Below are 24,921 nucleotides of genomic sequence, written 5' to 3' on the forward strand. Positions count from 1 at the left end.
ATTTACAGTAATCAACCCTGGAGATGTTAGAGAAGAAGTGAGACACTAGCTCAGAGCCTAGGGACTGGGACAGTTCTGTTAGAAAGGCAAGTGAGCAGGATCCCATGTCCAAGACAGCCACTTCCCTCCCCCAAAGGGCCACAACCCTTAGAGAGCATTAGCTTCTCAGTCTGGGACACAATGGCAGCGTGGCAGACAGGACTGAGTAAATAAGTAAATTAAATTGCAGCACACTGGGACCCAGAATCCTCTGTTGTTTTTAACTCCCCTCTGGGAGGAGGAAATGAAGGTGCCAACATTCCCTAGAGGGCAACTCAATGACTTCTGAGAAACCATGGTCTCCTGTGCTTTATTTGTTTAAATGAGTTTACGGTGATGAGCAAGTGTGAGCGAGACAGGGCCTATTTGAAAAAGGCCTCTCTAAGAACTGACAAGGGTCATGCCAACTTTTTTGTCTGTGTGCCATTCCTCAGCCCTGGGGAGACATTAGCTTAAAACCAATTATCCCATTAGCCATCAGCCATGTGCACAGGAGCAGGCTGAGAGTCGTTGGGGGAAGCGGTGCTTACTCTTGTTTGTTCATGACACATTTGCAGAATGCCTGTCATATGTAGAACATAGAATTGAGCACTTAAAATCTAGTAGGAAAGGAAGGCCACCAAGCATACAATGGTAGTCTTTGCCTGTAACCTCAGCCCTTAGAAGACTGAGGCAGAAACACTTTGGTGACTTTGAAAGCCTAGTTAATGAATCCTGGGCTACAGAGTGAAACCTGTATTTGTTACTTTGCTGTTTCTGGGATGAAACATGATGACCAAAAACAGCCTATGGAAGAGGTTATTTGGGTTCACGATCCCTGTGGATCCTCATACATCTTTGCTCAGGGGCCTTACGATGTCTTCTGTGAGATATGGAGAGTCCCCAACCTGACTTAAAGGTAGTCAGTCTGGGTTTTTAGATATAACATTAAGTGTTTGACAGACATTCATAGTGGCAGGAGCAGGGAGCCGAGAACACGTCTTTAATGGGAAGCATGAAGCAGACTGTGAACTGGAAGTGGGTTGAGGCTTTATATTCTCAAGCCTTCCCAGTGACATACTTCTGTCAAGGCAGCACCTTCCCAAAACCTCTCCAAGCAGTATACAAACTGAGGACCAAGTGTTCAAATGGCTGAAACTATGAGGGGCATTTCTCATTCAAATCATACAGACCCTGCCTCAAAAACAAACAAACAAACAAACAAACCCCAAACCAGCTACAGTAAACCAGATGTTTCGCTTAAGAGCTCTTAAGCAGTTCAGATTTGCATGTGTTGGACAACTGGTAATCTTGGAAGACTCACTCCGAAGACCTCCAGCTTAGGGAAGGTTGAAGAGATTTTCCGTTCTAGAGAGGCTGTGTGGAAGAAGAGAGAACACGGGAATTGATTGGCCCTATCAGGTGTGACTGTATGTAAAGTGTCAGATAGGCAGAGAAATGGTCTATCATGGCCGGGCAGAGAGCATACTTTGCTGCATGACTGTCCCCTTCTTGTAAAAAAAAAGGGGGAGGGGGTATACACAGGGATAGCTCACTCTCTAATCAAGCCTCCTCCTCAAAAGATGGAACAATGTCAATTCAGGTAACTTTGCGTTTTCTAATCACTACTAGAAGATGAGATGGAGCCTGTTCGGTGTCATGAATGGTTTTATTGATCATAAGAGTTGCTGGAACAAAGACCTTTTTATTTCTCAGCCAAACACAGGTCTTGAGTGTGACAACTAGACTGATAATGTCAAATTGTCCCTATGAAGCTACCATGCTGAAGGCAAAGTCTGACAACAGTAAAACAGAGAGAGGGAAAGACCAAGCCCAGCACCACTGACCCAAGCGAGGAGTTAAGATTCCTAACTCCTGATATGGTTTCCTGTTGGTTAAGACAGGCTGTGTTGGCTTTTTCAGCTACTTGTAAACAGAAACATTCCCAACTGATATACAGCTTCACAACAAGCGAGTCAAAACCACTGCAGAGATATGCTTCAGAACAGGGGACAGCCCAGGTCCTTTCTAAGCTTGGGTGTTAAATTACAATAGTGTGCTACATTCTACTGGGAAGAAAGGATGGAGAGGTTTCCTGAAGCTTTAGCTTTCTAATTTCTCCAGAGTCTGGTTCCATCTTGTATGTACATGAAAAGACTTACTGGAGGATAATCACCACGTAAACCAGGCACCTCAGCCTTATAGTCCCAGTTCCTGGGAGGTGGGTACAGGACAGTAAGAAGTTCAAGCTAGCCGGGCGGTGGTGGTGCACGCCTATAATCCCAGCACTTGGCAGGCAGAGGCAGGCGGATTTCTGAGTTCGAGGCCAGCCTGGTCTACAGAGTGAGTTCCAGGACAGCCAGGACTACACAGAGAAACCCTGTCTCGAAAAACAAAACAAACAAAAAACAAAAAACAAAACAACAAAAAAACAAACAAAGAAGTTCAAGCTAATCCTTCTTGACAGTTATTAGTTCAAAGTCAGCATGGACCGTGTGACAATACCCTAATAATAATACTAATAATAATGACTATTATTATAAACGTATTGTAAAAATAGGAAACACACAATCTGGTGTAGGTTAAGCAGCAAAAACTACTCTTGAGAGCACATTCTACCCCAGAGGCTGTCAGGGACACCCCTCTACAACAGGGTGGGGGCTCTACATGCATGGAAACTAACATGTCTTGTCTCTTCTTGAGGCAGCTGGGAGACAGGGTAAACACAGTCTGTGGATCTCTTAGCCCTTGCATTTGTAGCCTTGCCATAATCCCCTCTTCAACATTTAGAGAGTGCCCAGACTCATTTAAATAAAGTCCACCTTTAATCCCAGCACTTGGGAGGCAGAGGCAGGCAGATTTCTGAGTTTGAGGTCAGCCTGGTCTACAGAGTGAGTTCCAGGACAGCCAGGGCTACAGAGAGAAACCCTGTCTCGAAAAACCAAAAAATAAATAAATGAATAAATAAATAAATAAAAAGTCCACGTTCTTAGCTTAAAGCACAAGGCCTCAAAGTTTTAGACTTATGATATTAAGTGACCGTGTGATGTTTTATATTCAAGCCTCCTTGGTTTGATGCATTCTTTACAGTGTCCCCATTGACAGAAGGATGCAGCAAGTGTTATTAGACCCATTTGCTGATGAAAAAGAAGTTTCAAAACTAAGTTTGAAGCAGAGGGGCTAGAGGTGTGTCTTCTGACTCCGACGCCAGCTACTCCTTTGAGATATTGTCCTGTCTATTACGCTCCACCCCTGAATGTATTCATTTAAGGATTGTGTGTGTTTGTGTGTGTCTGTGTGTGTGTGTGCATGTGCGCGTGCCCACAGGCATGCTTGCTGTTTACATGTGTTGGATTTTAAAGATTTGCTGTTAAATAAAAAGGATGCAATCTTAGAAGAGAAAAATTATAGAAGAGACAAACTACTAACTTAACTGATCAGGTTCTGGTTTTTGTTTTTTGTGTTTTTTTCTTGGTTTTTCGAGACAGGGTTTCTCTGTGTAGTCCTAGCTGTCCTGGAACTCACTCAGTAGACCAGGCTGGCCTCGAACTCAGAAATCTGCCTGCCTCTGCCTCACAAGTGCTGGGATTAAAGGTGTGTGCCCACCACTGCCCGGCTGGGTTCTCTTCTTACGTGGCCAGCTATGGGTTCTAGAAATGAAGAATGAGATGTCAAGTGCCTTAGTTAGGTTTTATTGCTGCGAAGAAACATCATAACCATGGCAACTCTTAAGAGGAAAACATTTAACTGGGGCTGACTTAGAGTTCAGACATTTAGTCAGTTATCATCATGGTGGGAAGCATGGCAGTGTGCAGGTACACATGGTGCTGAAGAAGCTGAGAGTTCTTCATCTTGATCAGAAGGAAGCAGAAGGAGCCTCTGTGCCACACAGGGGGTATCCTGAGCATATATAGATCTCAAAGCCCACCAAACACAACAAACAAACAAACACACCTCCTCCAACATGGCCACACCTACTCCAACAAGAGCAAATTCCTAATTGTGCCACCCCCTATGGACCAAACATTCAAACACACAAATATAGGAGTCATTCCTACTCAATCCCCCACACAAAGTTAAAACACAGAGCCTGTGTCTTAGAGGACAGATTAGTGAGGTCAGGGACTTTCCTAACCACTGACTTTGTATACCAGGTGGACTTAGAACGCAAAGGGCCCCTGCCCCATCCTCTGAAACATTTGTCTACCAACATGGACTACCGAGGTAAAATATCACAACAGGTTTGGTGACACACCTTTCTAGACCTGATTGAGGCACAGGGCAGTGTGAGGGATGTGGCCTTAGATGGATGAGGAGGATGGGCTTTGAGAATTCTATTGGGGTGAGAGTGTAGGCGAATCTCGCCAGTGCAGGGCCGTTCCCTTGGAACGAAGAGCTGATTGAGCTTTTCGTCTTGCTGGTGGTCATGGTTTTTAGGTTTTAAGTGAGCATCCATGTCACATGTACATACGTGTACAATCCATCTCAGGCTTCCTCTCATCATTCTGCCTCCTTCACTCTCAACTCACCTCCCTTTATCTCTGAAGCATCCCTTCCATAGGATGTTTCTCTTGTCCCATGATACATCCAGCTCTAACCTCACACTCAAATACTGCCCACCTTCTACCTAACTGGGTCACAATCAGATGGTATGCGTGCCCAGCCCTCTACCTGCAGTGTATTTGAAAGAGATGTCAGTGTTGCAGTAAAAGCGTCTCAGTCAGTCATGGTGAGTCACTCCTAGCTCTCCAAAGGAAAGTCTTGAGCTCAAGGCTAGCCTTGACTACTTACTGAGAGTATGCATCAAAAAAGAAAAAAAGTACCACCTACAGCACCCATTTTGCAGAACAGGAAACCGAGGTCTAGCCTAGGATATGACTTTGTAATAGCAAACAAATAGACAGTGGTAGGACCAGAACCAGAAAGCTATAGGCTCCTTTGCCTAGTTCTCTGGAATATCACAATCATGACAAAGTTGAGTTTGACCAAGGACAAGTTGGAGTTGACAGAGATCTGTAACCCACTGTCCTTAGTCTCTCTTCAGAGTCTACTGTTACCTTCAAGTGCCAGAACAGCTGTTCTGTATGCTCCCATTCATCAAGATTCCTGAGGCACGTTCACGGCTGAGCAGACATGCTTATACCAAGTCAACGAGTGGGGCACAGAAACAGAAGAGGCTTTAGTCAAAGAGGCATCATTCTGCCTGTGGTGGTCACAGAGGTGTGAGTGATGATGACACCCATGTCTGGAACTGGAAAAGGTATAGTTAGAGGAGCAGGAGAAACACTTCTCAGATGGAGAGACGTCTGGCATGAAAGTCCCCTGTCTCAGTCTCCCAAGGGCTGGGATTACAGTCTAGCTGGCTATCTATTTTCCTTCTTTGGTGTATTCAGGAAGCTAGAATTAAACAATGAAATAAATCTTTAAATTTATCTAGGGTCAAGGTCAGGAGGAAGCAGCAGGGGTTTGGGGCGGGAGAGTCAGAAACGTACATGCTATTAGCGATCCCTAAGCTTCTCTTCCCCTTAACCTGCTCCTTTCAGGCCTGGGCTGGCAGTTTCTGGGCAGCGCCTCTGCCTTCAGACTGGCCTGCTTATCACTATCTTACCCCCAGTGTATCCCTCAGACAGGCTGTGAAAAAGTTGGTGAATGGCTGCTGCTTTTAGTGCTTGGGTTTGAAATTAAGGCCTCAACCTTTACCACTGAGCTAATTCTCCAGCCTGCCATACCTATATATTTCCACTTTATATTTTGAGACAAAGTCACACTTCAGTGCTTTGGGTGGCACTAAATTCGTTTTGTGCTCCAGGCAGGATTTGAATTTATAATTCCCCTGTTTCAACCTCTCAAGTCCCTGGGATTACTGGCTGGCATCACTAGGCTAGGCTTCTGAAGTAGCAAAATTTGAATTTCGATTTTTTTTGAGGAGTGAAGCCAGGAGGCTCTGGTCTCTCTGGTCGTCTGTAATCACAGCAGGGTGAAGCAATAACCTTCATAACCCCACTAGGCCGTTAGTTTAGTCCTTAAACCAAGAAATTCAACCTTTTGCTGGGGTTGTGGTTGCGGGTTGGCTGGAGAAATCACCGGTAAGAGGCAGAAAGCAAAGAAGAGGGGAATGTAGATAATGGGTAAAGAAAATGCGAAGGCGAATAGATTGCAGATAGAGAAAGCAAGAACGAGGAGATAGAGGAAGATGAGGAAAGAGAAAGAAAGGTTGAACAGACAGGAACCCCCGAGTGTGATGAAGCGAGAGTTAAGAAACTGCGAGCCTGACCGGCACGGGCTTTGGGCACAGAGGAACCTGGAGGTCGGAGCAACCCCAGCTGTCAGCCGGGAACAAAGGCCCGGGAGAGAGCAGGACAGGGTGCAGGCCGTGTGGGCCAATGAATGTCGTTGACTCTGGCCCCGCCCCGCCCGTGCCCCGCCCCGTCCCGCCCCGCCCCGCCCCGCGGGCGGCCAGGGACCCAGCGCAAGGGCCAGAGCGCCCGGGCGAGCTGGCGGGCTCTGGGCGGCTCCGACACGCTCACAGTCCGAAAGTTTCTCTGCCTCTCTGTTGCTCCTGGGAGTGTGACTTGAGCGACGCGGGATCCGCCGGCTCCCGTAGCTCTCCAGAAAAAGAGAAAGGGGCACTACACAAAATACACCGAAAAATCAAAATCTGCAGCCATTTGCAGCTATCCCCGAGGCGGAGGAGGACAGACAGGTAAGGTACGGGTACCCAGGGTCCTGTTCCTCCTTCGCGCAGTGTCTGCAGCCCTGCGGACGGCCCAGGCACAGGGAAGGCTGCGCTCCCTTCAGCATACCACTCCAGGAGTGAGTCCGCTGTCTGTCGGTCTTTGTCTGTGTCCGCGTCTGTCTAGGTGTCTTTGTTTCTACATGTAACTATCTGGGTGGAGGGCAGTGGTAGGTGTGGGGGAGTCTTCTCCCTTGTCACTGCTTGTGTTTCTAATCTGACCCTATCCGGAAGGAAACGGTGTGCATCAGTCAATCCTTCTGTCTTTGTCTGTCAGACCGGGGGGGGGGGGGGGGGGTGTTGTTTCCTCGCAAACCTGAATTTCATCTTGGAGACGTGCATTAGGTGACATGAATGAAGAGGTGAAGAGATGAGAGGTTTGGAAGTGAGGCCACAGAGACTGAGGCCCCACACAGAGGATCCAGCTGCTGGGGACTGGCTAGTGAACTTTACCTTGCTGGCTGGAACTTTGGAGGTACATTATGTCTGGAAGGAATAGGAATGAGCTTGGATGGATACACAGGCAGGCAGGCAGGCAGGCAGGAAGGCAGGCAGGCAGGCAGGCAGGCAGGCAGGCAGACACACACACACACACACACACACACACACACACACACACACACCCCTACCTACCTCAGTTCACTCCTTTTTCTCACTCACCACAGGGAGTCAGATCCCCTCTTTTGCTTCTCGTCTGCCCTGGCTTCACTCAGCAACAGAAACCCAAACACCAAGGACCAGGTGATGTTTCCCCTCCCTGCTCCCAGTTTAAACCGCGGCACATGTGAATATTCTGCTCACCCACGGGTTCTCAGGCCTGGGAAAGCACTGAAGAGTCCTCAGTTTCCCAAGCACGAGAGATGTTTAGGGATCCAAGAACCATGCCTTTTGCCCTTAGGCTTTCTGCTTGCTCCCTGCCTTCCTGATGAGAAGGCACTGGGTTCTCCGTAGCTGTCTAGAGGCTTCTCCACCAAAGGGTCACTCCTCCCCGGAAACTCAATCTAGTCTCAGAGCCCATCCACAGAGAGATAAGCTGCCTGCATGTAATTTTTCCAGCTCCCAGACCCTCATGAGGAGTCTGCTGGTAAGGGATTTTGAGGGTTTGTAACCTGAGCTTCCTTCAAGTTCAGAAACAGTTTTTTGCAGGCAGACCAGAAGGAAAATGGAGGTGTTTGAAGGTGTATGCGCATGAGTTAGATTTTACAGTATGCACATGAATATCTGAGCTAGATCTTACAGGGGTAAGAAAGAGTCTTCAAGGTTGGCACAGAGCAGAGTGTGGGCAGGAGTCTGTGGGCAGAGAATGCACCCTAATCAGACATGGCCCACACCTTGTATTTACATAGCTCTTTCTTCTGACCATTTTCAGTGCATCATAGATGTTATCTCATTTGTTGTCTCCTTTATCCTGGCAGCATAAGTACCACATTAGGATAAGATGTGATTTACTCTGTGTCTGCTAGTGAAGAAACCGAGGCACCAAAGTGGGAGGGGGTCCCCTGAGATCCCATAACTGATGGGAACCAAGTCCACCACTAATGAAATCCGAAAAGGCATGCCTTAGCTGAGTAGATGTGAGTTTAGAACACTCACCTGCTAGAGGTGAGAAGAACTGTCTGTGGAAAAGAAATGAGGGCATCCTTCCCGCGTCCATGGAAGGAGCAGACATTTGCTTTTGCTCAAGACGAATGTCCTTTCCTATTTCTAGCATATGTCTTGGCACAGTCTGCAAGGCGAACGTGCTTAGCCCTTCCGTCTGTGCACGCTGAGACTGAAGGAGGTAGCCTGTCTGGCTGTCTACCTCGGACGGTTGGCAGGAGCTGAGCTAGAAGAGGTATGCTGTGGAGTGTGGGCTGGGTGTGCCAGTTCTCTGAGAGTGCTTGATTGCCACACAGGGTTAAGAAGCCAGATGTTTGCATGGATGGGTGAAGAAGTAGGTGGACTCTAACCAGATAAAAATGGTCTCTATTCCTGAAGGTGTATTTGTATGCCTCTGGGCATGTTTAACATCCACCCCACAACTTTCCATTGGATGCTACAAACTGCAAGGCTTTGGGACCCACCGTGAAGCTCAGGAATGAATATCATAGGCTTGGCTTAGTTTCCTTGAATGAATGCTTCCTTGAAATGCCAGGGTTCTGGGTTTGAGCCCCTGGTACTACATAAACCTTCATATGGTGGTGCAGTATTATAACCAAACCTTGCCCCAGTGGTGGAGATAGGAGGATCAGAAATTCAAAGCCAGTCTTGACCACATAGGAAGTTCAGGATCAGCCTGTGCTATCTGAGAGCATCTCAAATGCAGAAAACAGTAACAAACAACCCAACAATAAAACTATACCAAATAAGGTCATGACAAATAATCTATTTTTAAGCAACTTCAATTGGATTCATTTATGAATAATATTGTAACAACATATAACACCATCCACTGAGTGCCACGAGATCTCACATCATTGTTTTAACCACAGGCATCTGCCACTGTAGGTTAGTCTCCCAGCCATCTTTCCCTTAGGTCCAGATCCCATTTCTTCTCCTGAGAGATTTCTTCCACTTGGTGCTGCTATCACACTGACTCATTGGCTCCCCAAGAACTACAGAGTTCTGGGGAAGAAACCACACTGTGAGATCTCAGCTCAGGGTATAGATCGTGTTTAGCTACTTAGACTAGGCCCTTAGTAAGTGATTGCTTAGCCAAGTGTTAGGAACGAGGGCTGGTACTGAGCTCTGTTTCCAGTGAGTGGTAGATTCTGACATGGAGACACTTCACCGACAGGGCTCTCACTTCATTTGCTGTGTTACAGGGCTTCTGCCTGGACAAGGTCCCAGGCCCTGGCCCTAAAATCAAGGCCCTAGAATCAAGGGGATTGGCACTCTACCTACTCCTGTGTGTTTGTTAACCCACAAGAGCAGATGTGGGAGGAGAAGGTGCTAGACCCGACCTACTCTAGAGTTTGTACGTTCAGAGCTTCAGGCATGCAGTTGCAGAACAATGGTAAGGGATTTAACAAAAAAAGAAATTTCCAACTTGCCTGGGGACTCTTCAGGCCATTTACATCCCAGCACTCTGAATTTGCCTTTGAAAGGATCTCCTTGGTGAGTTTGGACACTCTGGGGAGCCTTTGGGGATGTGAACTGCTGTTGGGTTTGGGGGGTAATGTGACCATGCTTTATGTTTTACTTGTCTTCACATGCTCTCAGCATTGTTGGTCATGATGTCTCCTATTGTGATAACCGCATATGCTCTCAGGGGCCTATGAGCATTTAAATTGTTCTTTGGGAGAGCATTACTCATGTTTGACAACCCTGAATTTCATTGTTATTTAATTAAAAATGGAGACAGGGACTCATGTAGTTCAGGCTGTCCCGAAACTCATTATGTAGCTAAGAATGACTTTGAATTTCTGTTCTTTTAGTAACACTTAGATTATTGACATGTGCCACTACACCTCACTCCGTACTAGGGATCAAACCCAGGTCTCCACACAAGCTCTCCTAACTGAGCTGCCTTCAGCTCTCATTTGTTCTTTTCTTTTCTTTCTTTCTTTCTTTTTTTTTTTTTTTTCTGAGACAGGGTTTCTCTGTGTAGTCCTGGCACTCACTCTGTAGACCAGGCTGGCCTCGAACTCAGAAATTCACCTGCCTCTGCCTCCCAAGTGCTGGGATTAAAGGCCTGCACCACCACCGCCCCGCCCGGCATTCAGCTCTCATTTGTTAAAGGTCTTGCCCACATCAGGTGCTAGGGAAGTGAGCGGTACCCGTGGAAGAGGTGAACTAATGCACTGAGTAGTTAGAAAGAATTAGTGACAATCCCACTGAACTAACAATCCCACACTAACTTTAGTACAACAGCTGTCTCAAGATGGAGGTGAACTAAAGATGCCAGAGAGGAGGTAGGTGGTCAGGACTCAGCCTAGAAGATGAACCTAAGCAGGCGTGTAAAGAGAGTAGGTAGAAAAATAAGGTCAGCATTCCGCTTGCAGCTGAGAGCTGAAGAGAACCCTCTGGGGCTCTGCAGCCCCCTCTTGACAGTTGGTGAATGAAAAGTGGGAGGGAATAGCTCTAGTAAGTTTGCAGTTTGGCCCCCACAGCTACTTCTTTAAGCTTTAGGGGAGTGGGCAACAGACCTTGCCTAAACTCAGGCCTGGCTGGGCTGGCCTCCCAGGCCGGTCAGCAGAGTCACCTTTGTAGGCTTCTGTTCCTCTAGGTCTTGGCTTCCACCCCCTTAGGTAATTGCAGAGCAGTGAGGAGGAGGATGGGAGGTCCTGCCAACCAACAACTACAACTACCTGGGAAGCAATTTATGTCAAGACTTTTTGGAGTTTCCTTTTTCTTTTCAGCTTTTTGGGGTCAGGATCATATATAACCCAAGTTGGCTTTGAACTGTCTATTTCCTCCCCACAAATCTTGAAGTTCTGATCCTGCAGGAACAGCCTCTCAAGTGTTAGGATTAGAGTTTCGCCTACACAGGCCCAGGTTTGCTTTTGGATGGATCTAGACTTCCCCAAACAATTTCTCCCTCTCCCTCTCTCCCTCTCTCCCTCTCTCCCTCTCTCCCTCTCTCCCTCTCTCCCTCTCTCCCTCTCTCCCTCTCTCCCTCTCTCCCTCTCTCCCTCTCTCCCTCCCCCTCCCCCTCCCCCCCTCCCCCCTCCCCCTCCCCCCCACACTCACAGAAACTACAATTTAAAGAGGACTTCCTGATATCATCATTGGTAACATCCAACTGCCCTGTGCTATTCCTTCTACCATGCTGCAAGTGAGGGAAATGAGTAAGGTGAAGGAACTCACCCAGGGTTTTCAAGTGAGCATTGAAGCCAACTGGTGTGAGTACTGGTTGTAATATAGTTATGGGGCTATTGGGATTCGTTGATTTTTCTTTTCTTCTCCTTTTGTCAGAAGGGACTAGTGATCGATGTAGAACCCAGGGCCTTGCATGGGCTACAAATGTAACTTAGCACAGAGCTGTTCTCTCAGCCCCTGACCTTGTTAATTAAACAGATTTAGGTTCCTTAAGTTGTTGACAAAGCCCTAATAAACAAAAAAAAAAGAGATATCTTTAAAATTTTGGGCCAGCATTCACATGGTGGAAGGAAAGAACTGGCCTTTCTTAAAGTACCCTGAGCATCAAGCATGCATGGCTCCAAATAAATAAATAAATAAATAAGTTAATTTTAAATTATAAGAGCACAGCTACTCTAATAATTACTGTAATTTGAGGATGATAAAGTCCTCAAACTTTTCTTTCATTTTATTGTGCTTCTTTTAACCCATATGTGCTATATACATATATATATTCTATATCTGTTAAGCTCAAATCTAGCCAGGAAGTGCCAAGGATGAGATATCTATTTGGGGTTTGCTTTAAAGAATGATTTCTATGTGTTAGAGTTCTCCTTAAATTTAGTAAGTTCATGTTATTTATTGATAAAGTCCACATTGAAATTAGAGCCATGTTTCCTCCAAGGAAACTGAATTAATGACCCGTCCCTGGAAAGGCCAGATTCATCTTTAACCAACTTCACCTTGTATATAGCAGGTAAGTTCCAGAATAAAACATGGCCACAGCCTCTTTGCTGGGAGTCAACACATGGTGTGGAAGCCAGCCTGGAGTTTATCACGTGGGGAAGGGGATGAAGTTGAGGATGCACTGCTATAGGAAGAAAGAACTGGTGAGACAATGGAAGGAGGCCTCACAGACGGGATTGTTCTCATTGATACAGCACATGTCTGATTTTTCTTACTAAGTGACAGACTAAATTGGCATCTAAGCTGATGTGATGTGGGTTGTGTCTACTACCTGAAACAAAGGCTGTCCTTTGCAGAACACCAGTAGATTTATTTGCTTTGTCACTTAATCACCCTGGAAGAGGAGTCTGCCCTCAGAGCAACTGACAGAGCTCATCATGTTCTCTCTCTCTCTCTCTCTCTCTCTCTCTCTCTCTCTGTCTCCTTCCCTCCTCCAATTCATTCATTCCCTCTTCTGTGATACCCATGCACAAATGCACTATTTCAACATGTGACACAGACCTTCTGTGACTCTCAAGATCCTAAGACCCAAAGATCCACACCCTGTCTTTCTGAATGCTCTCTCTGTGGCATGACCTGAGGGTGTGGGCTGACTGCCCACACCCTAACACCATAGAACCTCAATTCTGCCATCCCTAAAGCAGTTCTGGGTAGCTATGAATTCTTCGAGGCTGTAGGTTCTCCCAGGGCAGAACCAGTCTGGTTGAAACACCCAGCTTGATGGGCATACAAGAAAGGGGTCCCTCAGGTGGAACTGAGATGAGGGATGGGGGTGCCCTTTGCTCTTGGCTCTGCAACCTCAGAGTATGCATCTCATCCAGTAGACTTCCAGGTGGCTGGTGCAACTCCTGCCCCAGGCACTCAGGGTCGGGCTGTGTACTTGGCTCAGTGGCCTGCTGGCTTTGGGGGCAGCTTCCCTCTCTTTGCTGTTGCAAAGCCATTTGATGCTAAATCACCCTCCTCCTGGCACCCTGGTCTGCTAAATTGGTCTCAACTTGCTGTACTTCCACCCACCACCTTAGTCATTATTCGCTGGCAGCATTCAGAGTGGGTGTAAAGCAACCGAACATTATATTCCTGCTGTAAAGAGAGAGAATTGAGTATAGACATGCACAGAGGGAAGGAGGTGAGAAGGAGCAGAGGGGGCAGGGAGACAAAGCTTGGGGTTTGCCAGTACCTTTCCCTAGAGAGCCCAATGACATCGGTGGGGCTGTGCCATATGTCAGGGAGACAACACATCTGAGGGGACCTCCCTGCTGAACTGGAAGGTGGAAAAGGTCAGGAGACACAGGAGAGAAAGTCCTTCAATTCTCTGATATGAACTTGTCACCTCTTGAGCATTTGTCCTCTTGTGTTCAGATTTAGCTTTTCAGCTATTTTTTTCCCCCAGCTGAGATGATAAACCCTTTAAAAGAACGAGTACCACGTGTCCAGTGTCCCGGTACAGGCTGAATTCAGCCTGCTGAGATGGTAGCCAGGCTTATGGTCGTCGCCCTTTAGGCTTTCCTGTGCTATGCAAAGCACACAGTCAGGAAGAGGAAAGTAATGTTGAGGAATCCTGAGAGCTTGCTTAATAAGGAAGCTTCAGCGAGAGGAGGAATTACACACAGATCACTCAGTGCAGAGAGACAAACTCTGATACCCCTCCACCCCCTTCACCTGAAGGAAGAGGACTGGAAGTGGTCCTGGAGAGTTTTCTCACAGCAATAGAACGGTAACTATAGCTGGGCGGTGGTGGCGCACGCCTTTAATCCCAGCACTTGGGAGGCAGAGGCAGGCGGATTTCTGAGTTCGAGGCCAGCCTGGTCTAGAGAGTGAGTTCCAGGATAGCCAAGGCTATACAGAGAAACTCTGTCTCGAAAAACCGAAAAACAAAACAAAACAAAACAAAAAGAATGTGGATTATACCCAATACCATACTGGGCCTTGCAGGAGCTAGAGAGCAGAGGGGTTTCTCAGGACTAGCATCTGGGGCTGTGGTAGGGAGGACAGAGCAACCCAGACAGGAGTTATTCTACGATGCAGGTGGTGTGGGTTTGGTCATCCAGGAAGAGAAGCACAACCCTAACCCATGTGGGCCTGAAAGCCAGTGTGTCAGTGTGCCCCTGGATTCAGGTGTGGGCCTGAGAGCCAGTGTGCCCCTGGACTCAGGATTCTTCTTTCCTGCCCTCTGCTTGAGCAAGATGATAGAGAAATCCTGATAAGTGCCCCCATCACAGCTAGGGAGCCAGGAGCATGAAAACTGTCAAGCTCCTGAGAGGTGACTCCATCCTGAGCTGGGCCCACTCTGTCTGTGAGCAGCAGGGTCGTGACTAGAAGTGCTTCAGAAGAGAAACTGAAATACAGACCAGGTGCCTTATTATTGCAGCATTTAGATGTTAGTTCCAGTGAGCCCAGAATGAAGGGACAAGGACATCTCAGCAGTGCAAGTGGAGGAGGTAGGGAGGTTTGTACTGGGCTCACAACTTGGGACAACACCCCCTCTTTACTGATCAAATTTCTCTAAGAAGCCCTAAGGCTTCTGAGGCTCTGGCAGACAAACTTCACCACAGGCAGGTGGGGGAAGACAGGAGAAGCCTGGAGAAACCCCTCCCACCTCCATCTGCACTGTAAAGGGAACTAGTTACTGAAGGAGGCCCTGGAAAGAGCTTCCAGCTGCCCCGGGCTCCTCCCCCAGCCAGACTTGCAGCTGCCTCTTGAGTAAATCTCAACAACCAGTGGCTGGTGGGCAGGTGTGGGCAGCACCCACCGCTTTTCCTCAGCCTTCATTTTGTCATGTATCAGATTAGGAGAGCTGTGTGTACAGCCCCCCCTGAGCTCTGCAATAGTACCTGCTGACCTCTGTTGACTTAGAAACCTCCTGGAGTTACTTTTACACAGGATATACAATCAAGGGTTCAAGTCTAAGGTTGCAAATTCTCAACTAAGAAGCCTGCCAGACTTCAAGGGTAGAATTCCTAAATAACATTCCACCCGTAACACCCACTCCTTGCCCCTCATCACCCCACAAAAAATGTTCCCCAATTCCTTTCTGTTTAATTCATTCTTAAGAGGATAGGGTGATTGGTAGATTCTAGGTCCCAGGAGCAGTAGATATGTATCTGCCACAAGGAGTGCCTGGTCTGGTGCTGTGGAGGAGACAAGTTCTTTTTTGTTTATGTTTTGAGACAGTCTTTAGCTCAGGTTGCCCTCAGACTTCCTATGTAGCCGAGAATGATGTTGAACTTCTGATTCTTTTTCTCTGCCTTGCAAGTGTTGATATTTTAGACTTGAGCTCAGATTTGTACAGTACAGTGAGCTCACACCCAGTCCTCTATGCTTGTTGGGCAAGCAGCCTACCAACTGATCTACATCCCTGGGCACTGACAAGCACACAGACACATCATGGGTAAAAAGAAGCTTTGTAAAGTGTTTTCCTGGAGAGCACAGTGCTTGAGAAGGTTTGAGGGAGAAGGATGTCACTGTCACATGGATGAAATAGTGGGTGGTAGGAGAGCCGACAAGAGTCAATATGGTAACCGACCTTGCATGATCTGTTGGAATCAGATAGAGAAGGGCCCGTACTCGGCTCTTCAGACTGTGAGACTGCTTTTACAAAGTGCTTATTTGAGTGCTTTCCTACTCTACTCTTCTCTCCTACTTGATAGCAGATGTTCCCAGAGCCCCTGCAGCCTGGACTGTTTGCAGTAGCTGAGGCTTCAGGGAGGAGTAAATTCCTATTGCAAGGTCAAGGTGCTGGGCCCTATATTTACTTATCTAACTGTAATTATATTTTAATTTAAAATTGTTTAATACAAAGTAAAAGTAACTGGATATGTGACTGACACCTGCATAAAATCAAAAGGGACTCCATTAAAAACACAACAAGCTAGAGAAATGTCCCATCAGTAAAACACTTGCCTGACTGGACTTGTGTTCGGATCTCCAAAGCCCCAGTGCAGTAAGAGGGAGGGCTGAGACAAACATCTATAGGGAACTTGTAGGGTAGCTAATATGACCTACGTGGCAAAATTTTGAGAGGATAGGCCAGCTACCTATCCTCTCAAAAAAAAAAAAAAAAAAAAAAAAGAGTGAGGTCAGAGAAATGGCTTCACATGTAAAACGGTAGCCTAGGTTTGAATCTGAAATGTACTTAAAGGTAGGCAACACATGTACACTTAACATAGAAACTGCCTGCACCTGGCACCCAAAGTTGTCCTCTGACTCTACATACAAACCATGTACATGTGCCCCAGCACATGCGCCTTTACACATGAATGCACACAAAATCTGAAACAAAACAAAACAGTATAGACGAAGACAGCGAAGCCCAGAAAAGGGGAAGGATTCGCTCAGACTCCCTCGTAACTAGTGTTCCCACTTTAGACTCACTTATAATTTGTGGACCAAGTGTGATGAGACAAAGGATTCCATGAGACCCTGACTCCCCAAAGGTTGGGCAGAGTTTTCCTGGGGACATAAATATGCATCGTTGTCTCCAGGGTTTTAAAATTTTTTTTCCAAAGAGATTCCTAGAACCCCTGTGATAGTTCCTGCCCATGGCCTCCATTCTTTTCTGCGTGCTTGGCAGGGGGTGGGGGAGTTGGGAGGAAATGGAGGGTGTGGGGGTGTGGTGTGTGCTTTAGACATCTTTCCTTATGTTTCTCTGCCTTCTCTTGTCCTTCCGAGGATGTGAGCAGCTCCCAGCTAATGTGACAGTGAAGAATTGCTGTACCCATTGCAATCGCTACCAGGTAGCATATTATACAATGACACCAAGTTCCTTGGCACTGTCTCCAACGTGTATAGCTTGCTTGTTGCCAGTCTCTGGGCATTCTCTACCCAGACAAAGCACAGAGAGAGATTCCCATTTGGACAGATACCTGTCTTGATGTGGTTTAGGATGGGGATGGACACCTATCAGTCTCAGTAGAACCAAGTGCCAGGGCAGTCTTGCACTCCTCAGAAGCTACCTCTAACCATGCCATGCCATGCTATCTGTCTCCAGGGGGAGTTCCCCTCAACCGGACAACAACCTGCTGCCTAGCAGAAGATGAGATTAACCCTAAAGGTGTATGTACCGATCCTATTGATAAGCTAGAGAGGTTGGTACTGATGAGAAAATAGGATTTGGAATCAGGAAAACAATTGATAAAACTTTTGTGATATTTAATTTTTAATTGCCATACTTGACACAATCTATAATTACCTAGAAAGAGAGTCTCAGTGAAGGATGATCTGTATCAGGTTGGTCCGTGAAGAATTATCTTGATTATAATACTAACAGATGTGGGCAGACTCATGCTAGAAGTGATATATATATATATATATATATATATATATATATATATGCGCCATAAAATTGAGGAGCGAGGAGGGACATGGGAGGGACTAGAGAAACAAAGGAGAGGGAGGAAATGATGTAATTATATTTTAATTTAAAATTGTTTAATACAAAGTAAAAGTTTATGGTACCATTCCCTGGCTTTGGGTCCTGAATGGGAGATGAGCAGAGAAAGAGATCTGAGCAGTAGGCATGGGTATCTTCATTTTGACTGTTAACATGAATGGCAGGTCTGGGGTCTGGCCTTGACTTGCTGTCACTGGACTGTAACCTGGAAGTGTAAGCTAAATAACTCTCTTTACCCTAAATTGATTTTTTTTTTTTTTTCGCTAGTGTGTTTTATCACAGCAAGAGAAATGAAGCTAGGACCCCGGGCTTTAGAACCTAGCTCTGCTTCCTGTTGTCTGTGTGCTGGGGGTGGGGAGGTCACTTGGCCTCTCTGAACTTCAGTGTTGTATTTGCAAAATCAATTGTGTATAGAATTGTTGTGGGACTCACATGAGCCAGTGGAAACAAAACCATGTGAGACATGGTGGTAGCCCAGCTTGTCAGTGCCCTCCCCGTCCCCCCATTAGTTTCAGTGAAAGCAAATTCCCTAAAACTGACTTCCCTGTGCGTGAGAGAGGGTCCCGAGGGCTTGCTGTGGGCCAGGGATGGACAGACAGATTTAGGGTCAGGCTATGCATTAATATTTTTATCAGTTTTCTCTGGTGACCTGTGTGGTTCTGGTGACTGGAATATGGAACACCTGAAAACTGGCAAGGAATAATTTTCAGCTCTGTCCGCCTGATCTCCGTCTCACTGGTCCATCTGACTATAACTGTAAATGCACAGACTGACTGTGAAAGGATGCTGGGTAATGAGCTGGAATGGCTGTCTTGAAGTCAGCACTGAAAATGGATCTCTTGCTCGGAATGGCTAGTGCAGAATGCACAGGAGAGGCGATGGGTAGGGTAGAGCCAGGGACCATGCAAGCCAGCTGGGCTTTCTTTTCTACCAGAGATAGGGTACTCCATCTTAATCAGGGTTTAAGCAGATCCAGGGTAGGAAGCTCTTTACCCCAGCTGACCATAGTCTGGAAAGGGGTTTACTCTTCTTTTTTTTTTTTTTTTTTCCTTCCTTCTCTTGTCCCCTGTCTGAAAGCCAATGGCTTTCCCAGTTGGCAAATTCCAGTTGGCACCTAAGGACCAGAAGGAAAATAAATAAGAACTTCTCAGTGTGTTCACATTATGGGGGATCTTCGGAAGCAACATGGCCCAGGTCTGGCTGGTTCTCCCCAAGAGGATGCAAGCCATGGTAGGGTTGAATCCCGCATGGGAGGATGAGAAGCTTACCTCTGTCTAAAAGAGCGTTAGACAAGGTAGAGTGGGGCGGAGGCAGACTGAGTGGGCTAAGAGAAGCTGCTTCTCTTAAGGACACATTTTCTTACCAAGGAAAGATCCAAATGCTCCCACAGGAAATGTGTAGGCTGGAGTTTAATGCACCTTCCTGGAGGGCTCTGTGTTGATTTCCTTCTCCTTGTCCACCCCCCTCTAGCCTAGCTCCACACACAGAGTGGAGGAAACTTTTTCCTGTTAAAGGTGTAGCTGGGTGTTTTAGTGACTCCCTTGGAGATATGCAACCATTAATCTGAGGCTCTGATGTTAGAACCTGCACGGTCAACGTGCAGCAGTCCCTCCCTATATGTTACTATATACCTGGGACAGGGTGATGTCTCTACACAGGCCAGACTTTTGTAGCTCCTAGGAAGTAAAGAACAGGGATGCTGCGGCTGGTTGCATAGCCTAGTTTAGAAGTTTGGATTTTAGAACTAGGTGTGAGGAAGGTGGGTCTTAAGTAGCTCAGAAACCCTCTGAGGCCCAGGCATTTCCCTCCAGGCAGTTGCACCCCTCCCGCTTAAATTACAAATTATTCAGTGGTGGGAACCACCCATCTGTGGGTGGAGTGGAGTTCAAAGACTTCCCTCTGCAAGGTCCCAGAGAAGACTAATAAACTCCCACTTGACCTTCCTACAGAGATTCCCAAGCTGAGGAAAGCTAGGAAACTGGTTAATGAAGCACAAGGCAGCCTGGAATTGCAGCTTACTGTCTTTTTGGGATGCCTGCCAGAAGTCACAATCGTGGTGCTGCCTGGAGGTCTCTGATTAAGGTGTCTCTACCAAGAAAGGCCCCGGGAAGGTGGATCCCCAGTATAGAAAACATGAAGAGATGGCAGCAAGCCCATTGTCCCCCTTTGTCCTCCCTGCTTTTCACCAGCCACAACAAGCTCCAAGACGAGGTCACTGGAGTTGGGCAAGCATTTCCTGGTAACTTCCTATTGTGGGGCTGGTTTAATTGCGGTGCTGGTCTCCTGGCCTTGCCCAGACCTGTGCTTCTCAGGCAGCTGGACTAAGAAATCTGTTAGTACAGTGTAAGGGAACCCTCCTTTGACCAGCCACCTGCCTGTGTGGCCTTCTTGTTGAGAGGGGCTTTCTCAACCTGAGACTTGGCAAGCCAGTCCATTTTAACCTTGAGTGACAGTGCAGAATCTCTTGTAGGTGTCTGGCATTTCAAGAAACATGATTGCAGGTTTCTCTTACAACGTGTACCAGTGTGTGATCCAGCATCCCGAGTCAAGCTTAGTGGTGTTGGCCTGTCATTCCTGCTTTGTGGGAAACCAAGGCATGCCTAAGCTGCAGAAGAAGTTCAAGACCAGCCTAAGCCAGCCTAGGGATACCCTATCTCAAAAATTAAAAACTCAAAGAGAATGTAATGCAAGTGTGTCTCTTCATAAAATATTGTGACACAAGCATGAGTTCCTGGTGTAACCCAGAGTTCAGATATGTAGTATATACATAAAAGGCCATACTTGTCTAATCCCAATATGGAGACAACCTGTGTCCTCTGGCTTCCACATGTGTTCACACACACACACACACACACACAAACACATATATATCACACTACTGCCACCATCCTATGGCTGGGGATGTAGCCCAGTGAAAGGGTACTTAACTAGCATGCATGATGTCTTAGCCACAATCTCCCAAACGAATCTGTGTTTGACTTCCTCCCTGTACCCAACCCCTGCAAACCAACTCTTCTCACTATTCATAGAGGTGAGAAGGTTTCCTGTAGCCCCTCTCTTCTCCTCTCTACCACCCCAAGACCCAGGAGAAAAGGACACCTTGCAAGTACACTATCTAGGCTTCCTAAAGGGTTGAGTAAAACCAGGGTGTAGAGGGGACAAAAGGAGGCCAGCACTGTGCATGCTGTAATCAAGAGGATGTTAGGTGTGATTCAACAGAAGTGCCTCTGGCAAAAGTTGGATGAGTCTGATCCACATCTAGGTTTGGGTTGCTATTGCCAGCCTAAGAATCAAGGCAAAGCAAGAGGAGGGAAATAGAAGATGGTTTTTTTTTTGTTTGTTTGGGACTTTTGTTTTGTTTTTCGAGACAGGGTTTCTCTGTATAGCCCTGGCTGTCCTGGAACTCACTCTGTTAGACCAGGCTGGCCTCGAACTCAGAAATCTGCCTGCCTCTGCCTCACAAGTGCTGGGATTAAAGGCGTGCGCCACCACTGCCCGGCAGAAGATGGTTTCAACTGAAACCCTTTGGGTCCATGCTCTGTATCATGGTGGGCGGGACCAGGGCTACTGCCTCCCTAGTCTTGAGGGGGCTTCTGGCAATTCCTTCAATTGGAAAGTGGACCTGGAGATGTGATAGTGAACTGGACAGGCAGCCTGTCCTCAGAGTTTATAATCTCTTTGCTGGATCAGTGGTTGCTGGGCCCTCTCTAAACATTCTTCCAAACAGTACTTCCTAATCTGTTATATTAATATCCTTCCGATACTAATCTTTATTTTAATTTAATTCCTAAAGCATCCAAATGAAAATGTTCTCAAATTCGTTTGATCACAAAAAAAGACAGGAAAGGAGCCCAGGGCCCTGTGAACCTGTGAATCTGGAGAAAAATATATTAAGAATTTGAGCCTCGTTAATCTCACTAATGGCTTGACTCACACGTCCCATATGTTTAAAAGAAAAGCCATAAATCAAAACTTGAATTATAAACCCCGTTCCCTTCACACAAGAGTTTTCCCTCAAAACTTCCAAAGCCTTCTACCTGGCAGGGAGGAACGTTTAGCTCCAGGTTACAGATCGCAAACAGATACCCAGAGACTCAGTGGCAAGGGCCCAAGGCTAAGAAGGAAAGTATTACAAGGGTTACAACCGACAAAGATGAGGAAGGTAAGGGAGGGCTAGGCCTGTGGTGGAGTCGGGGTAGCTTCTGCAGGCACAGGGAAACATACTGGAAGAGGTAAGGATCAGGGTCCAGATGAGCAGCCCAAACCTGACGCCATTGTTGGTTGGACTGTCCTTGAGTTCTGTCAACCAGGGCCTGCATTTGAGGCGTGCCATTGACATTAGTCAGGCATAAATCCCAGAGCCATGAGTTTCCTACTGCTATCAGGTGGCAGGAGGTGACTGTCCCTTTGAAATGGGATGAAGTTTTTCTCTTTGCATACTTCTTGCTTTGTCTAGTACCAAATGCATAAGAAGCCCAAGGCAGCTAACAGGAAATCCTGTTCTCTAGTTTGAAGTCCACTAGTGCTTCAGGTGGGGCCTGGCCTCCTGATAGCCTAGGGTTGGGTGGGGGGGGGGGGATATGAGCCACTTGATTCCTGAGCTGGGAAGGGTAGGTTTGCAGGTAGTCTTTTCAGCAGAGGCTCTTGTCAATATCCATGTCTTGGTTCTTTGGTAGGCAGTGATGGAAGGATTCCTGTTGTGTGGGGAAGGAGACAGGAAGACAGTCAGTCCTGTTCCCTATTCTGCTAAACTGCCAGTCCAGACAGATTCTTCCCTCCCTCTTTTTTGGGGAAGAAGTTAGCTAGGTATGGAGACAACAGAGCCCTGAGGCCAGACAGAGACAAGAGTTGTGGTCTAAACTGATACCACTTGGGGTTGTGCTTATGGGAGCACAGGGTGCCTATGCCTGAGGGGTAGGGTGATAGCCTAAGCAGGAGAAAGGAGCCATCATAATGGACATTTGTCCACCTCTACCTGTCCTTCTGGGTATATGACTGAAGTCTTCCTGCCCCCAAAGATGGTATGGATTGGGCTAAGTAGGAAGCACTACTGAGAGTGGGACTCAGAGGAAGAATATTTGCCTGGGGCTACATCCCCAGGGGTACAGAGAGGTAAAAATATGCAGGGGAAGCTTAGGAGGTCTGGTAGAGCCAGAGTGGAACGAGCATATGTGAGGGAAAGAGCAAGCAAGCGATAGAACTTTGTCTCTGACCTCCACTCATAACTGAGCATGCTCACAACTATGGATTCCAGCCCTGTACTGACTGCCAAAACATGATTCGAGTCTCTGCCTTTGGTAGCTCCAGTTCCAGTTAGGATCTGAGTTACAAATGTAAATATAAACACGAGATAATGTGTAGGAACTCAAGAGTCCTGGATTTGCTTCTTATCCCCATGAAACAATGAACACATTTCTTGTCCTTTTTGTGTATCTTTCTTCTCAAGATTATTGTGAGAATTTTTTTTAAAAAATGCATTGAACTGTTTGCATATACACATACAGAAATGTGTGCAAGTCATGAGTGACAAATATTGCTATTTCCTATCAATAGAACATTTGTCAAGACATGGCGGCTTTAGCTGAGTATGGTGGCATTCTCACTCAGAAAGAAGAAACAGGAGGAGCAGGGAATTTAATGTCCTTCTCAGCTACCAGTGAGTTTGAGGGCAACCTGCTCTACATGAGACCCTGTCTCAAAATGAAAACAAAGGAGACCATAGCTTTAAAATTACCCTAGAAATCGATCTAGAATGAATGAATGAATGAGTTTAAAACATGTACACTAGAAGAGGGCATCAGATCCCATGGGACTATAGTTACTGATGGTTGTAAGGTGCCTGGTGGATGCTGGGAATTGAACTTGGCACAAGCAGCTAGTGCTGTTAACTGCTGAGTCATCTCTCCAGACCTGTGGAATGGAGACTTGTCTCTCTTTCACAGCAGCAGACTCACACCATGCATTTCTTTGTAGTTGCTCATGCTGCCGTATATAGGAGCCACTCTGTGGTTTCCCTTGCTCTCTGCTCTGTGAATGTACCCATCTACTAATAGCAGGCATTGACGTTTCCAGACTTTTCCATTTGAGGACCCTTAGGATAATGCTGTCATGGCTCTCACTGATCATGTGATCATCTCTCCCGGTGTTTGTAGGAATGGAACCACTGGGTCGTGTGTTCAGCTGGAATAGACATTCTGGCAGCATGTCGAAAGGTGGCCAAGCACCTGTACAGTACTGTCAACAGTGGCTGAGTTTCATACCCTCCTCATCCTCACCACATTGAGTGTTACCAGGCTTTTTCATTTTACCATTCTAGTAGTTATCATGAGGTCATTGCTTATAGCCTTAGCTTGTATTTTCCAGATAATTGATCACAATGAACATCATTGCTAGCCATCTGTATATCCTGTTGTACATATCACTTATATAAATTGTTCACTCATTTTGAACTCAGCCTTTCTCATTAGGTGGGAATTTATGAGTTTTGTGTGTGTGTGTGTGTGTGTGTGTTCTGAAAAGTCCTTTACCAAACACGTGTATTGTAAATGTCTTCGTCCACTCAGGGCTTTGTGTTTGCACTCTTAATGGAGCTCCTTGACAAATTAAAAAATCTTACTTACCAATATTTTCCCTTAAAAGTATATATATTTTATCCCGTCTGAGAAGTTTTGACAAAAAAATCAAGAAAATAACCTCTGTCTTTTCTAGAAGTTTTAGTGTTTTACATTCAGTATTTGTGTCTATATTCTATCTGGGCTTATATACATAATGTATATTTAATATACATTACATATGATATATAATAATGTATATTATATAACATAAAATAACATAGAATGCATGCATGTTATATATTATATATGTGTGTGTGTGTTTGTGTGTGTGTGTATTATATATGTCTGTGCGTGTTGTGTAGTGTTAAGTAGGAGTCATGATGAATTTCTTGGGCAGAGGATATAGTTGGTAATGTGCTTAACTACCATGCACAAAGCCTTGGCTTTGATATGTTGCCACCACCACCAGATTGTTGGAACATACCTGTAATCTCAGAGCCTGGGGGATAGAAGCAAGAGGGTCAGAAATTCAAGGTTATACTTGGCTACAGAGTAACTCTGAAGCTAACTGGGTTTAAATGAGACCCTGAGTTTTGTTTTGTTTTGTTTTTTATGCATTTCATAATCACCTGAAATCCCAACACTTGGAAAGGAGGGGCAGGAAATCAGGGGTTCAGGGTCATCTTAACACAGAGCAAGCT

The 24,921-nt window shown here is 46.3% G+C and overlaps 1 protein-coding gene across 4 annotated transcripts in view; it reads left to right on the top strand.

Moving 5' to 3' along the window:
- Nucleotides 1-6,472: 6,472 nt before the first annotated feature.
- Nucleotides 6,473-24,921, top strand: part of Lzts1 (leucine zipper tumor suppressor 1) — a 54,105-nt gene continuing 35,656 nt past the window's right edge. For 2 of the 4 annotated variants that reach the window (XM_076914254.1, XM_034519805.2), the window contains exon 1: nucleotides 6,473-6,721. The gene's annotated coding sequence lies outside the window, so the exon portion shown is untranslated. Of the gene's footprint in view, nucleotides 6,722-8,459; nucleotides 8,586-11,424; nucleotides 11,575-24,921 lie in introns of all 4 variants that reach the window. The other 2 variants (XM_076914255.1, XM_076914256.1) reach the window with 2 other exon arrangements.

Source organism: Arvicanthis niloticus, chromosome 16, assembly GCF_011762505.2.
Source record: "Arvicanthis niloticus isolate mArvNil1 chromosome 16, mArvNil1.pat.X, whole genome shotgun sequence".
Taxonomy (NCBI): Eukaryota; Metazoa; Chordata; class Mammalia; order Rodentia; family Muridae; genus Arvicanthis; species Arvicanthis niloticus.